The sequence below is a fragment of the Canis lupus genome, chromosome 21 (assembly GCF_003254725.2).
Source record: "Canis lupus dingo isolate Sandy chromosome 21, ASM325472v2, whole genome shotgun sequence".
In the NCBI taxonomy this organism is placed as follows: domain Eukaryota; kingdom Metazoa; phylum Chordata; class Mammalia; order Carnivora; family Canidae; genus Canis; species Canis lupus.
Window position 1 is genome coordinate 5,060,602 of NC_064263.1, and position 16,767 is coordinate 5,077,368.

The window sequence follows — 16,767 nt, forward strand, 5'->3', positions numbered from 1 at the left end:
ACAAAGGCCTCCACCCTAATTTGTGAAAGTAAGAAAAGTTGGCACTTCAAGGATAAATAGCAAATATCTAAAAATGTACTTACATGAAGTAGTATCACACTAGGATTTCTGAGGACGTATAATGCATTTGTGGATGAAGGAGGTAAAGTGTGATTCAGGCATTGTGGAGCATATGAAGATCTTGAAATGTTGGTTGTCTCACAAGTCAGCTTGGCCTCTCCACTTCCATTGGGCTAGCCTGGCAATTGACTGTCCATGGGGACGAACTGTGCTTATTCTCAGGCTCATACAAGAAGCAGAACGGAAGCAACACAGTTATTTTGGCAACAGCACTAACAGTAGTAGTAGCAGCAACATCAATTACTACTTAATGAGCCACATTCTCCCCACTGTCTCTTTCAAGCCACCAGGGTACCATTTTGTGCAGTAGAGTGGTAAATCAAAAGGTACTCTACTGGACTGAAAGAGTAACTGCATCTCCCCTAGAGTTCAACTTATTACCTGAGAGCCAGAAAAGCTTTGTGGAGAGTAAAGGCCATTAAGTAGCCCCAGAGTATAAGACATTGCCCAAAGCACCAACATCTCCCCATTATTTTATAGGACAAAATGGACATCAGCCACCAAGAAGAGGTGGTCGCAGGGTACTTGATACTCACTCTCTGCTAAAGTCTAACAAAGGAATAAAAATCCACTAAAAGTTCCAGAGGACTTTTTTCCCTGAGTCCAATTATTAATTTAGTTTGGATTTGTGCCCAGTCTCCTCCCAAGCATTCAGTCATTTTCATAATAAAAGGGACATGAAGTGATAAAAATGCCGCAAAATGATCAAAGAAAGGAAGTTCTGCCCCTTTGAATATACGATATATGTACCCAGCTCACTGAGAACATTAGACACACCATGTAAGTACATGAGGTCAAATAAAAAGCATGCTCTGAAAAAAATCAGTCTAGCCATATTACCCTGTTCTACCGACACTTCATATTCTACAGTTCTCTCAAAACTGTCCCAGGTTAGCTAGGTTTATGAATTTCTATTAATTTAAATAAATAGGGATCCCTGGGTGGCGCAGTGGTTTGGCGCCTGCCTTTGGCCCAGGGCGCGATCCTGGAGACCCGGGATCGAATCCCACATCAGGCTCCGGGTGCATGGAGCCTGCTTCTCCCTCTGCCTGTGTCTCTGCCTCTCTCTCTCTCTCTCTCTGTGACTATCATAAATAAATAAAAATTAAAAAAAAAATTTTAAATAAATACACAGAGTAAGATGTTTAATGACTATATGGCCATAAGTATAGCCTGTTTTTAAGAAAAGTTTGATGTCTTTAAGTTTTGTTTCTTTTTCTTTCTTCTTTCTTTCTTTCTCTTTCTTTCTTTCTTTCTTTCTTTCTTTCTTTCTTTCTTCTTTCTTTCTTTCTTTCTTCTTTCTTTCTCTCTTTCTTTCTTTCTTTCTTTCTTTCTTTCTTTCTTTCTTTCTTTTTTTATTCATGGAGAGACACAGAGAGAGAGGCAGAGACACAGGCAGAGGGAGAAGCAGGCTCCATGCAGGGAGCCCAATGTGGGATTCAATCCCGGGACCCCAGGATCACGCCCTGGGCCAAAGGCAGGCGCTAAACTGCTAAGCCACCCAGGGATCCCCAAATATTGTTTTTTTTTTAAGATTTTATTTATTTATTCATGAGAAACAGAGAGACAGAGAGGTAGAGAGACAGGCAGAGGGAGAAGCAGGCTCCATGCAGGGAGCCCAATGTCTTTAAGTTTCTAAAGGAGTCAAGAGGGTTACATTTATAGACATATTAAAAATCTGGATTCTATATTTCACATCTATCGGCAACTACAAGTGATTTATTAATTCATTCACACATGAGTTATATGGAAGTCCATAAACATTTAATGAAGTGCCTACTAAGGTCCTAGGCAATGTAAGTATAAGGATTTGTTCCTTGATATGAAGAATTGATATTTTGCAGTTAGTTTTGTCTAATCCTTCTAATCTAAGCATATAAAAGTGCAGTTATTTTTGCCTAATCGACACACTTAAATAAAAATGAAGCTCCTTAAGGTGAGATTAGATACTACATTACAGTTCAAAGGATTAACCAAAAAGTTTCAATCTAAACACAATAGTCTATTCCCAGTTATGGTTTCAGAAAGTCAGGTTTCATCTAGAAATGAGTGCTTTGGTATCCTCCAAGCCTTCTGCCATTCATGACGAAAGTACTAAAGCTGAATGTAGGTCTCAAAGATGGTTAGAAAATGAAACAGGTTTTATACACATCACGACAACTCTCTGTCCCTAAGTGCACTGCCACAGCCGTGTAATTGGAAAAAGACAAAGTTAGTTATCAAAATGTGTAGCAAGAATTCAACATGGGTTGGCCTAATTTATTAGTGGGAAAATTATATTTTTAACTGAAAAAGAATTTGATTCTGTGCTTGCGTATCATTCCAGAAAGACCTTCGTTTACATGTATAGTATGTAAACCTTTTGAGTTTTGCCAAACTTTCCAGAGATCGTTAAAACTAGTTTAAATTTCTAATACCCAAGTGTTTGTATGCTGCATATTTACCAGCCTCATAGCTTACATTCATGTTGTAGGTGAATGAGGAGTCAGACTTAGTATCATATGAATAATCATGGTATTAACATTTGCTGCTTAGTTGTTTGATTTTCACTGGACAGGCCAGTTGGAAAATGTGCTTGTCGGTTTTATACCTTGCTCTAGATGTTATCCAATTAATATAATCCACAAAACAGTAGTTAGTCAGCTTCAAGTAACAGTGTCCTGATCACATTAATAGATACTGTGCATTTGCTCTGAACTCTGAATTCATTCTTTTTTTTTTTTTTTTGACATCAACTATTTCCATATATTAAAGAGGGATAGAATATTTCTTGTGGTTTTCAGGTGGTTTCCAAGATTTGTCATTCGGATTTATAACACCCAATGTAAATATTTCAGTGACATAGTAACAAGGATACTCTTCCACTTAGTCTCAGGGTTCCTGTTGGGGCCCTTTTGGGATTCAGCGTCTTAGTTCCACAAAAATTACAAGTAAGTGCATTAATGATGCAACTGATAGCCATTCCTGTCATGCATTGTCTGTGAGTTAGTATTAAAATGAAGGATTGTTTTTTTTCCTTAACTTTTTAGCCATTTAATCTCCTAACATGGAATTAAACAATAAGATAAATACAATGATATTTATATTAAAAATATACATAAATATAAATAAATGTATATAAAAATAAAATATATCAGAAGAAGAGTATTATAATGGCAAGAACATCGAAAAGTAATATCAATGCTTGATTCTTCCACTTATAAGATGACTTTGAATATTTAATGATTCTGCTTTATAGTTTAGTTACTATAAAATAATCTGCTTTCACTAGATTGTCTGTTATGACTGTTCCAGCCCTATAGGTTTTGATTCTAAAAAAAATATTATCTTTTAAATTTCTGTACTCTGTTAGAGATGTTGTAAACCAAAAAAAAATATATATATATATGTATATAGGACAAAACCCCAAATAGATGTTTTTCTAATGAATTTATATGAAATTACAGTTTCTTAGTTTATTTTTGCTTTTGGTTGTCATTTCTAGTCAAAAGACCCCTGGTAAGGCACTGGCCACTAGAAAGGCATCAAATGTTGAACATTGTTATGCTGTAAAAAAAAAAATTTATCCCATCCAAGGATGGAAGGAGACATATGCGTTCACATAATCCCCCTTACATCCTCCAGAGGGGTTTCATCAGATGGATTTCCCCCAAAGGGCCTCTTAGCTACCAATAGTTTCTCTTTAGGGCATATATATTTCTGACTGTGGTCATTTGTTAGAGAATTTTAGCAGATGTTGTTAATCAAATACATTTAAGAGAGCTATTGCTTTTCACTTTCTCCCATGGTTACTCTTATAGTAACAGGTTGTCTAGGGGCCCCTTTATGAAAATACCTGATGACAATAATCTTTATTCTTCCAAGTTCACTTAACTTCTTTTCTATCTCTGATCCAATAGGCACCAACTGCTGGTATCTTTGCACGATATCTCCATTTAAGTCGATTCATTTTCATCCTAGAAACAGTCCATTAGGTTGTGCTCTCTTGTGAATTACTTTTCCTTTTTATTTGGCTCTGGAGTGCATAACTATCCATGACTGTGGAATTTGGAGACCACATAGAGATCACTGAATGATATGCCGACCATGTAAAGATACATACTTATTTTTCATGAGACCAGGTAATAAGCATACACATTTTGACACACTGGGGAGTTAGTGTAGTCATTTGTTCAGCAAACATTAATAGTTTGCTCTGTGGCAAATCTATAATAAGAGTGATAAAAATGAATGATATTAACTACAATTCATTGAATGTCCACTATATACTAGTTTCTAGGCCCTTTTTATATACTAAGAATAACCAGTTTGAGAAATGGTATCTCTTCTTCCCCTAATGGAATTCACATTCTAAGTGAGGAGACAAGCACAAAAGCAAATATTTGCGGTATGTGCTACAAGAGAAATATGAACAGAGATGATTTAGTATGTTGGTTAAGCAGCAGAGGATTAGATGTCAGAATGTTGGTTTATGTGGTTGGAATCCTTGTTCAATACTGGCTCAGTAGCTGTGTGACTTTGGACAAGTTTCTTAACCTCTGCGGTTGAATATCTTCATTTGTAAAATGGGCATTATCAGGGCCAAAAGATAGGCAGTATAGGCACACACTGCACAGCTCCATGCAGCCATATGTGGCATCATTCAGTAGTCAGTGATAGGTACTTCATAAGCAAGTGATGAGGACTAACAAAGGAAGTATTTTAGAAGTGCTTAAACAGTGCCTGACACCTTACAGGTTCTGAGTAAATGCTGATTATTACTGTAAAATGATGAATTAGAGTAACTGAAGAAATTGATTTCTTTATTGAGGAAAACTATTCATGGAGATTTTTCTCAAGAAAGAGAAGACATTGATCCAAACTCATGTCATTCTTTCACCAATCCCACCACTGTAGGGGCTACTCTTCCTGGAAAACAAAAGCTTCATTGCTAGCAGAGTTCTAGTCCTACATAGATGGAGCTCAAAAACTGTTTTTAACCTGAACTAAGTGGTGTCATGGGTAGGTACTTCAGTACCATCAGACTGGTGCTGGCCCTCAAGGTCCAGAATAACTACTGCAATCCTAAGGAAGCATGCAGATTTACTGTTAGATTCACTGTTATATTTCCAAATCTCACATTTGGAAAATCGCTTATCAGTTCAGTGTTGAGGACCAAGAGAAAAAAATCATTATTCATCTGGAAAGGTAAAACCATTAAAAGAAGTAGGAAGTCGGAAGACCAGGGAGTGGGGGGAGAGAGGGAAAGAGGAGGAAACAGGCTAAAGATGGCGATGTTTGATTTGGAATATGTGGAATTAGAGGTATTAGCAGGTGAAATAGCCGGTGGAAACGTTTGTCAAACAGTTAAAATATGGGTCCAGGCCTCTGTAAAAGTTTCATATCCAGGGATGCAATTTATACACATGTCTTTGAGGATAAAATTTGTGAGGGTGGAAAATCTTGCTAAATAGGTAAGCTGAATGAGGTATATATTAAGAATTACCTACATTTTGAGGTTATGAGTGGAGAAGTATTTTTCTTTTCAACTAGCAGGCAAGGGAAAAAGGAATCTTAAGGATGAAGGTACTGTAAGTGTCAAATGATACAGAGAGATACAAGAGGATGAGGACAGAAAGAAAAGTTTGATAATTAGAAGGACATATGTGACCATCTAGAGGGCAAAGTGACTGATACTTTTAGTCAAATTTTGAAAATGGAAGATAATTACATGTTGAGGAGGAGATGATAAAGTGGAGACTGAATTAGTAAAGAACTTGCTCAGAGATTTTGATGGCACAAAGAAGAAAGTCCTCAGGAAGAGAAAGACCAGAATCTAATTTTTTTAATTTAGGTCAGAATAATGAATACATTTATAGGCACAGGTAAGTGAGCAAGTAGAGAAGAAGACTGAAAATGTAAAAGAAAGCAAGGATACATCACTTATGTACAATAGCTCAATCAAGAATGATCGGTGACCGTTGAATCCAACCGGACTTTGGGACGTAGAGGGCTGCTGTTGGTTGGTCTAGTAGGTTCATGAGTGAACCTGAGCCTCTTCTAGCTTCTTAAATGGTAGGCTTCAATCACATTTCTCACTTTATTAGTGACTTCTCTAGCTAGAGACTCAAACTCAATAGTTTTTAGTTCTTTTAGGACAAAAGAAGTTATTCATTAGTGTTAATTTTCACCTTTGGAAAAAACAAAGATTATAGCATCCATTCCCTGCATTTTATTTTTATTGGTATAGGGCATCTTGATATTCTGTTTCCATTACTCATTTTAAGTACTCTGGTAGACATCCTAAAAAATAACACTAAATTCACACATCTACCAAAAAGTGTGCTGGGAAATGAATGCCCTGACTTAAAATTCGAGTTAAAAAAACTGATGCAGAATTAAAATAGATAGAACCACAATTGTATGTTTGGTGTTGGACAGCAAGGCCCACGGAGAGTACAAAGCTGAAAAACTCTTCAGTGAACAGAGAAGAGAAAGATCTACACCTTGACAGTTACCATCTCTTTAGTTTATGGCTTATTTAGCTTTCTGTTTTATAAGTGATCAAAAGTTAAAGTTTGTGGATTACACAATCTTTTGTTTGGCCTTGTTGATAGATTGGTTCCTGCTTTCCTGAGCTTTTAGTGGAAAAAATTATATCATATAAGAAACTATCTCACTGGTTTCTATTCTCTGGCATCATATATGGAAAAATACAGCAGTGAGTTGAATTGTCTGCTAGAAACTGGCCTTTAAAGGAGACTATAAGAGGAAGAAATTTTGCAAGTGTATACTTTAAGGTTGAAGTAAAAAGGGGAGGGATGACTGAGTTCACATTCCAATTTTTGAAGGTTATTTACTAATTCATAAAGGAAGTTACAGTTACCTCTGAAGTTATAAGATTTTTTAGTTCATTCAGATTTGAATTTTAAAATTCAATAGGATTACAGATTGTAGGAAGACGATATATGACTTTGGCTATATTGTCAAAGCAGAATCTGTGCCTTATTTTTCCTACATAATTGAATTGAATATTACAGGCAAAAATGAATCTTCTAATTTAACATTAACATAGAGTAGTTTAAACAGAAGGAGCTTTAAAACAAAACAAAAGAGTAAAAAATCAGGAAAATGGATGCAAGCTTCAACTCTGCTTTGATTTTGAAGACCTGGCCTGGCCTGATCTGTGATGGTGGACATCAATATATTTTGTTCTACCCAGGAGACACATCCTTAAAAAGTTGTACTTGAAACCAACTTTCAGATTGAAAAATAATTTAAACCCACTCCAAGGGCTTGAGTTAAAAGAGCTCTACTGTGAGTCCTCTTCCACAGCAAAGACTGCCTTCATAATGGTCACTGCCCATCCCAAATACATACACAACCATTTTCTTTCTTTTAAATTCTGATATGTTTTGTTGTGGTGGTAGTTTCTTCAGATCAAAAGGTCTTAAACTGGGGATCCACTCTATTCCAAAGCTTAACAACATTCCAAAACATCAAAGGCAGATTTTAACACTTTTTGTAACCAGGGTTGCCAAGTCAGTTGATCAACATGGGTAGGAACCATTGCTTCTTTTCTCCTAACTGGTACTTCCCACCACCATGTGATCCCAGAGCCAGGGAACCCTGGGTAGATACCACTGGCATCTACACTAGCCTTCCCTCTGCAGCTCCGTGCTTGCTTCTTCTCCCCCAGTAGGAATAGATCTGGACCCTGGCAGGACTATGCACCCTTGACAGCTACACTATCACTCTTTGGACAAATAAATGCTCAGTGTCTCATATACCACCTGACCAGTGTGGATGTCGTTTGTTGTCTGACAATATGCTGGAATCATCCTCACATTGTGACTTATGGGAGCTCTGGCTCCCAGCATCTTGCCTTGGGTTGCTAAATATTTTTGAGTATTATCCCCAGTGATAACCATGTTGAATCTTCATTTGAATGTTTTGTAATTCATTTTAAAACAACATTCATGGAACGGCTGGGTGCTCAGTGAGCATCTGCCTTCAGCCCAGGGTGTGATCCTGGGATTCTGGGATCAAGTCCCACATCGGGCTCCCCGTGGGGAGCCTGATTTCTTCCTCTGCTTATGTTTCTTTCTCTCTCTGTGTGTGTCTCTCATGAATAAATAAATAATTAAATATTTTAATTTTTTTTAAAAAATGAAATTTATGTGTATGTGATTTGAAAAGTTGCACATAGTAAGTATAACTAATTTTGATTTTAATGTCATTGTTTCTTTTTTTTAAGATTTTATTTATTTATTCATGAGAGGCAGAGACACAGGCAGAGGGAGAAGCAGGCTCCCTGCAAGGAGCCCGATGCAGAACTCGATCCCAGGACCCCGGGATCAGGACCTGAGCCGAAGGTAGACGCTTGACCGCTGAGTCATCCAGGCGTCCCAGATGTCATTGTATCTTAAATAATGTACTCACATTTGGAACTACCATTACAAACTTTAGTTCCTTCATCCAAGAAGTAAACTTACATACTAAGTTCCTATAATGTATTCTAGGTATAGGGTGTACAGAAGTAAAAATAAAGTACCTGCTCCTCTGGGAGCTCACAGTTGAGAGCGGGAAATGTATGTGCTAAATGATAAAGGTTTATACCACAGAATAATATTATGTAGATCAATTAACCAAGTAACATATTAAATTACACCAGAGGGAAAGGACATTTAGCTACCACTCACCATTATGACCCAATCTAATGTTCCAGATTGTGTGGCAAATAGAGCAGTACCCAGGGCATTGTATGATGATCTGTAAGTATTGAGAGAGCTTGGTGTGCCATGAAGAATCCTCCATCATTAGGAGGGTTCAAACCCAGACCCACTTGACCATCTGTCAGGAATATTGCTGATGTACTTGGATCCCTTTCAACTGCGAATTTCCATAATTCCATGAAATTGTCCCTGACCTCCTAGGAAGGAGATGAAAAATAGAGGATGCACAAGTGGAACCAGAAAAATAAAAACAGAAGTAAGAAAAATAGAAATGAATCTGGGGGTTGTGCAGGTCAGGAGAAACAAAGGATTCAGTAACAGTTTCAAGATTTGTAAGTTTTCACTTGGCAGGGAACCAAATACTGGAAGTTTAGGTGAGGAAATTACTGGCTCTTCCTTGCCTGTTTTATTCATTCATTCATTCATTCATTCATTCATCACAACCTTAGCCAAGATCAATAGTCAAATGCTTAAGCGACTGAACCACCCAGGTGCCCCTGTTGCCTGCTTCTAAAGTCTTGTTTTAAAAAAATTAAATAAATAAATAAGTAATAAAAAATAAAATAATAAAATAATTGTAGACTGTTGTGCCCTTTCCATGAGAAACATAAGACCAGTTAAAGTGACATGCATACTAATTTCTCTGTTTTCCTTTTACTCTACCTACAACTACACAGTATCTTCTTTCCAAAATTAGTTTGAAGGCTCATGACCTATGCCTGAACCAAGTGACATAGCTCAACAGTTCACACTTGGAATGAAAGAATGTGTGGTTGTGTAGAGCTCTATGGATCTATTTATAAATATATGTTACACATGATGGGTTCATTTAGTATTGAACTGATCCCAAGGTAAAACACAAATAATACATGATTTTTGATAAAGCACTCACTTTTGCCATTTTCTCTTTTTTGTGAGATGCCGAAAAACCCCGTTATAAAATGCCTAGTTCCTCCAGGATACAGACATGCTGTGAGTTACAACACATCCTTGTCTGTGTGGAGAGGTACATGAGACAACTCTCAGCAGGATGGCTTTAGAGTTCTGCAGTAATTCATGCTGCCAGTTCTAGATCCTCTGAACCAGTAGGTCAGCAAAAATACAGGCAAGCCACAGGTATGGCACTCCATGAAAAGAGAACCAAGCTTTCATGCAAAACGAATAAGGGAATGGAGGATGTTTGGTTGAGGACCGGGAGAACTAGATTCAGTACCCTGGTTTTTGGCTAAGCCCCGAGAAGCTTGTCAGTTGTCACCTTTCTCCTCTCCTTATGTCTGCTCTTACATTTTATATAGTGCTTTGTAGTTTGCAAAGGATTTTGACATAGAATATCTTCTTGTTCTTCTGTGTACTACTGAGTGTAGAAATGAACAAAAGTTCATCATAAGGACAGATGTGAGTTTGTGCACTGCACATTGCAAATGACTACCCCAGCGACTGGGAGACCCTCCTGATATTGCCTTTCTCTTTGTAATGAAAATAACCAGCTCTGTAATGGATCTTCTCACTCTCTGAACTCTCCTGGGTGACCCCATACAAGAACCAGGGTTTTATGACCTTCCTCCTGGGCTCTGTGCCCATATATTCAACTGTGTAATAGCCATGTCTATTTGGATGACACACAGTCATGTCAATTTCAATGTCCTAAACTGAAGTCCCCCCCACAATCTGCTCTTTCTCCTATATCCTCTATGTCAATAAATGATGCTCTTTCATCTCAGTCAGAAATACAGGAGTTCTAGTGGATTCTACCCTCTCAATCACTTTTCGGTTGTTATAATGACCCCCTTCCTACACTGTCTGCTTCTTTCCTATCTCTCCTACTCCTTTCTTCCCCTCTATCCCCACTGCCACAACGTTAGTTTTTCCAGATCCCACATTTTCTCACTTTTATTGCTACAAAAATATCCCAAGCAGTTACCCAGGCTCCAGGCTAATCCCTCTAATATGCAGCTGCCAAGGAAGATCTTTCTAAAATGTTCATATGTTTACCATAGGTTCAAATTCATTAGCAAAGCACACAAAGACCTTTGTGTTAACGTGTTGCTGAACAAAACTGTTGGCAGCCCTGCAAGATAAAGTGCATTTGATGGTGCTATGCTGTTCCCTTGGCCTGGAAAGCCTTTCTGATTTCCGTTTTTAAAAATCCTATTCATCCCTCACTACTCACTGAGTCATGGATCATCTTATTAGGAAAGCCAGTGTGATCCACCTCCTCCCCAACTCGCCAGCCTGGGTTCATTCCTCTTTTATGCCCTCTTAATAATAGTCAGTTATAATGTTTTATCACAATCCATCATAGCACTTAACACACTGAACTCTAATGACTGCTTAGCTGGGCTGGCCACCTCACTGTATTGTAAGCAGCTTCAGGGAGCGACAGTTCTAAGGTACTTAAAGCACAGTGACAACCACAGACCAAGAAGCATGTAGTAAATGTTGAACAGAATCTGTTTTACTTTTTCCAGAACACAAAGTGTGCATGAAAGCGATTAATTTCCTCCATATGGGAAGTCGCTGCCCAGCCTTACCAAAAAGTCAGGTCTATATAAAGTGGTGTTACTTTTATTCCCCCCTTTCCTTTAAGACATAAGAAGAAAAGCACAATGTAAGAGCTGAGACTTAGCTCTGATAGGGAAAAAGATCACAGTTTCAAATTCATATAGCACCTGAGCTCTTCCGAAGGAAAATGGTTCTCAGAAGTGTGGTCCCCAGAAGAGCAGTGCCAGCATCACACAGAACCTTGTTACATGTGCACATTTGGGACCCACACCAAACCTTCTGAATTGGGGATTGAGAATGTAGTTTTGTGCTGTTTTAATAAGACCTCCAGGTGATCCTGATCATCACTCTAGCATGAGGACAACTGCCTTGGGAATTAAAAACAAAAAATGAAAACAAAACAAAAAACGCCTACAGAAGGGATATTAGCATTTATAGAACACCTACTGTATGCCAGGCCATTTATTTTGTTTATCCAATTAACTTTTTCAGAATACCAGATTAGTACTTCCAATATTTAATTCTGCTAAGATACCTTTTAATCTATTTTAAATTATGTTAGATACATTAGTCTTGAGTTTGCTATAGTATCTGGCAGGTAAAAATGGCACACCCTCTGCAGTGCTTTCTCCCAACACTTTCCAGGAGTGATTCCTTGCTTCTTTACTCTGATTTGTGGACCAAAGTGACACTTAAAATATATTGCCTTGAGTCATACTGGCTTATCTCTCATAGTGTGAGTTTTTACAAAGCATAGGCCCTGTTTTGCATGCAGAGGCCTGCACTCTGCTTTAGATAGTACTTTCCACATGTGAGCTAAACACTTGATAAATATCAGTTGGATAAATGAATGAATCTTACAACATTTATCACAGTACTATCCAGATTTAGGTGTGTACTACACAGGGCAGGGATTAGAAGCTTGCTTTTTGTTTTGTTTTGTTTTGTTTTGTTTTGCCTGGAAAGCCATGTCATCTGTTTATATGGAAAAGAAGAGGAGAAATAACATGGAAATGGGGAGCTAACCATGTCTTTTTTCTCCTCTTTTACTTTCTCGTAGCCATTTCTCAAGTCACTTCAGCCTAATTCATATTTTAAAAACACAGACATTTAAGTGTAGGAGTTAATTTAACTACATGGATCTCAGAAGCTAGTTTTTACCTTCTGTTTCAAGTCTTTGTTGGTTAGAACTATGGACATCAGTACAGGTTAGCATGACCCTAAGAGCTTTGGAGGTACTCTGTTCAAGGACAGATAGGGATGTTTTGCCCCTTAAAAGTGGCCCTCTGTCACATTGCTGTTTGGAGTTTAGGATTAAGCTAAAAAAATGGTTGGTCACTGACAAAAGGAAAAAATTGTTCTTGTTGTCGTCTCCCCATAGGCAAAGAGATTATCCTTTGGGGGTAAGAAAATGGCATTGTGACAGTTCAGTTATCAGTCATCAAGAATAATATGCATAGCCTCCCATTAAGTACTTGAATTGGTTTGAAGGAGAAAAAATAAATATCTCTTACACTATACTTATCCCCCAGTTATTGTCTTCCCTAGAAATGGAAAATGCATCAGGAAACTGATGACCTCTTTGTTATTATTTCACATTTCTTTTTCTCAAGATCCTGTACCTGTTTCCATGGACATGGTATTTCAAAGCATCTCAGTGAAAACTGTGATTTCCCTGCTATCCTCCTGGCTTGAATTCAGTATGAATTCTTAAGATATTCACATGTTAGATGTTTTCCAGTTATTGTAAAATACTCTTCCTGAAAGAGTGTACATTTCTAGAGCTTGGGATTTGGGTCCTATATGAGTTAAAAAGTTTAGCTCTCACCCATAGTGAGGAAAAAGTGAAAACAGAGTCTTTATTTTCATTGATTTGCAGCATAAAGAAATATTTTTGCGTAAGTGTCATTTTTTATATAGCAGGAATTTTAAATTAGTTAAAATTAGCTGGTCAGGCAATACAGTCTCACTGTACTCTCCCATGGGAGAGCTGCACTTATGATGGCATGAATATTGAATGTCATTTTAAGGTGTTGTATGATCCACATTCTACAACAAGAAAAAATAATTCCTTAGTTTCTAGATAAAGAGGAAAATGTAAAAGTTAGAATGTGTTTAAGAAGTAGTACATTGGGGCACCTGGGTGTCTCATTTGGTTAACCATCTGCCTTCAGCTCAGGTCATGATCTCAGGGTTCTGGGATGGAGCCCCATGTTGGGCTCCTGCTAAGCAGAGAGTCTGCTTCTCTCCCTCCCTCCGCTGCTCCCTCTGCTTGTGTTCTCTCTCTCTCTCTTTCTCTTTCTCTAACAAATAAATAAATAAAATCTCAGGAAAAAAAAAAAAGAAATGGATCATCATGTTTTTAGCCACTATTCTAAGGGGATATGGGTGTAAAAGTTATTCTCTGCAGCACTGCTTGTGATAATAATTAAAAGAGGGAAGTAACCTCAGTGTCCACCCACAGGGAATTGACTATCATCACAATGCGTCTATATATTGAAAAGTATGCAATTGTTACAAATTAGGACACAGTATATAAACATGAACATGGAATTAAATCAACAGGACATTAAATGAAAAAAACAGATTTCAAAATATCATGTGTAATATGAACCCATTTATGTAAAATTTATACATGTCTAATATATATGTATTTAGATCCAATGAGTTTAATGACAGTTCAGAAGACTTATAGTAATGATCTCCAATGGCTAGATACAGGTGATATTTACTATTTTGAGGGTATTATTTGGATATTTACAAAAAGAATGCATCTTTCTAACAAGTTAAAAATATAAGAATGTAAGAAAGAACAGGTTTATGAGCTATAAGTCTTTTGAAGCTTCTGTTTCAAATTACGTTTTAATTTTTCCCATGGAATTCCACATTTTCTGTCCTTGTCATTAGAACTATGTTTAACTGACAGGTGACCTGATTTAATATATCCAACTTAAAAAAAAATTCACAGTAGAGGGGTGCCTGGGTGGTTCTGTCAGTTAAGCGTCTGCTTTCAGCTCAGGTCATGATCCCAAGGTCCTGGGATCGAGCTCCACATCTTGGATCCCTGCTCTGCCTGGAGTCTGCTAGTTCTTCTCCTTCCCCTCCTGCCTCTCTCTCAAATAAATAAATAAATAAATAAATAAATAAATAAATAAATAAAATATTTTTTTTAAATTCACAATACAAATAAATACATGATTATAAAGAATAAGGGAAAATATAAGAAATGCACTAAAGTTTTATGGTTAATAACAGAAATAAAAATATAACAACAGGAAACAGTAGTAGAGAGAGGTATAAGTAAAGAGGTCTGTAGAGGAAAAGGTGAGAAATGCTTAGAAATAGAACTGAGACTAAATGAAAATACTAGGAAAGATTGTAGCAAAGAAAGAAGACAGGACAGTAAGAATGACACTGTGTCATAATGAGCATGGATTGCATATTATAAAAATGTTAACATAAGGATTTGACTTCCACAATAGTCCTAAGAATTTAGTAGATTAAAAGTTTTTCATTTTAGGCAGGAGAAATGAAGGCCTGGGCAAAGTAAGCATCTTGCTTTATGTCACAGACTTAAAAAAAAAAAAAAAAAGATTTGATTCATTTATTCATGAGAAACACAGAGAAGAGGCAGAGACACAAGCAGAGGGAGAAGCAGGCTCCATGCAGGGAACCTGATGCAGGAATCAATCCCAGAACTCTAGGATCATGCCCTGAGTCAAAGGCAGACGCTCAACCACTGAGCCACCCAGGGATCCCAATGTCATGGAGTTAACTTGGCTATTGGAGCTCTCCTTACTTGTTTATGTACCAGGCAGCCTGAGACTTACCTTGTTTTGACCTCAATAGAATCCACAGGAGGATCACCCCATTTTGCAGCTGAGAAAACGGAGTCTCACCGTCACAAAGTAGCTTGTCCTAACCCACAGAGCTATTACATAGACTAACCCGGACTCAAACTTAGATTTTACCCCTAAATCCAGTGTTTTTCTTTTTTCCTCTTTAGCACTATGGAGAATAATTTGCAGTAGAAAGGAAAAATATAAATAAGATAAACAAAGGGATAGAGATGCAGGTTTCAAAAGAAGTAAAACTCTTTCCAAAATTAACAATCATTTGTGTAAATATATGAAAGTAAATTATTTTCATTTGCATGAAATAGCTATTTTGGGCTAACATAGGGCTTTCCCCAAGTCAAATATTGATGGAACCCAGTTAATTCTGTCCCTTTTAATCTAAGTCAAACTTTTCTTTTTAACTTTTCAAGAGGTAAATAAACTACTCTTCCAAAACCATTTACCGTCTCTTTGGGAAAAGAAGAAAGGCTATGCAAGAGAGACAAGATTATTACCTTGATTTATAAACAGTACGGGGGTTCGGATTGTTTTTCACTGCTGTCAAAAGCAGGACCATACTTTCAGCGCAACTTGATGCCAGTTTTGATTGTGACTGTCCTCCTGTTTCTATGGTAACAAACTTTCCTGGGATCAGCGCTACATAGCAACTTTTTGCGTTAAAACAGGCAAGGGAAAGACAATACCTTCCTCTGTCTGTCTGCCTGATACACATAGTAAAGACTGAATAAATGTTTACTGAATGAAAGAGGAAAATAGACGTCTCCGCGATACAATGGCATGCTAATTAGATATGGGGCTAACATTTGCATATGCAAACATCTTCATGGGACAGAACAAACTTTAGCCTAACAGTAAGGTGTAGGGTTGTTTTTGCTTCACTTAGACCCAGATCACAGCACAAAGAGAGCTAAGTCAAAGGCTTAAATAGCTTAATTGTGTAGCAAGTTAGAAGTTAAAGGGTCAGAGTCATGTTAAATAAATGAAGCTGTTTTGGAGAAAACCTGTAATGCCGCATTCCAGGTCTCCAAAGGCATAGTGCCATTTTTGTGTGTGTTAAATCAGTTTAAGGCCAAATACTGGTGTTTGCTGACTTCCAGAGAGCTTCCTTATGTTTTCAGCCTCTGCAAAAGCAGCATAACCAGGTATACGGTATGTAAATCTGGTGGGCTTCTTCTGAGATTCTGCTGAGAAATTTTTATTTAAATACATGTTGTTTTTGCTTTCAGGTCATAACCTGATCCATTTAAAAAAAAAAAAAAAAACAACTTTAGGTTCTGGCATTTGACCATGCACATTTTAAAAGATGTCTGAGCATTCTGACCCACATAAGGTGGAAGCCTTTTAATCTGGAAGAGAAAGGTTGTATCTAGATGTGCGGATCAAGGGTATCTAAATGTGTGGCTCACTCAACACATTCAACAAGTATTTATTGAGCTCCTACCATGTGCCAGGCACTGTGGCAGGCGCATAGTAAACAAACAAAAATCCTTGCTCTCATAGAGCTTATATTCTACTGAGGAAAAAGAAAATAAAAGTAAAACAAATAGAATGTTAGATGGTGGCAAATGCTGAAG

The 16,767-nt window shown here is 37.4% G+C and overlaps 1 protein-coding gene across 2 annotated transcripts in view; it reads left to right on the forward strand.

The window, feature by feature from the left end:
* MAML2 (mastermind like transcriptional coactivator 2) overlaps positions 1-16,767 on the forward strand; it is a 343,007-nt gene that overhangs the window by 54,133 nt on the left and 272,107 nt on the right. The gene's annotated exons all lie outside the window — the stretch shown is intronic.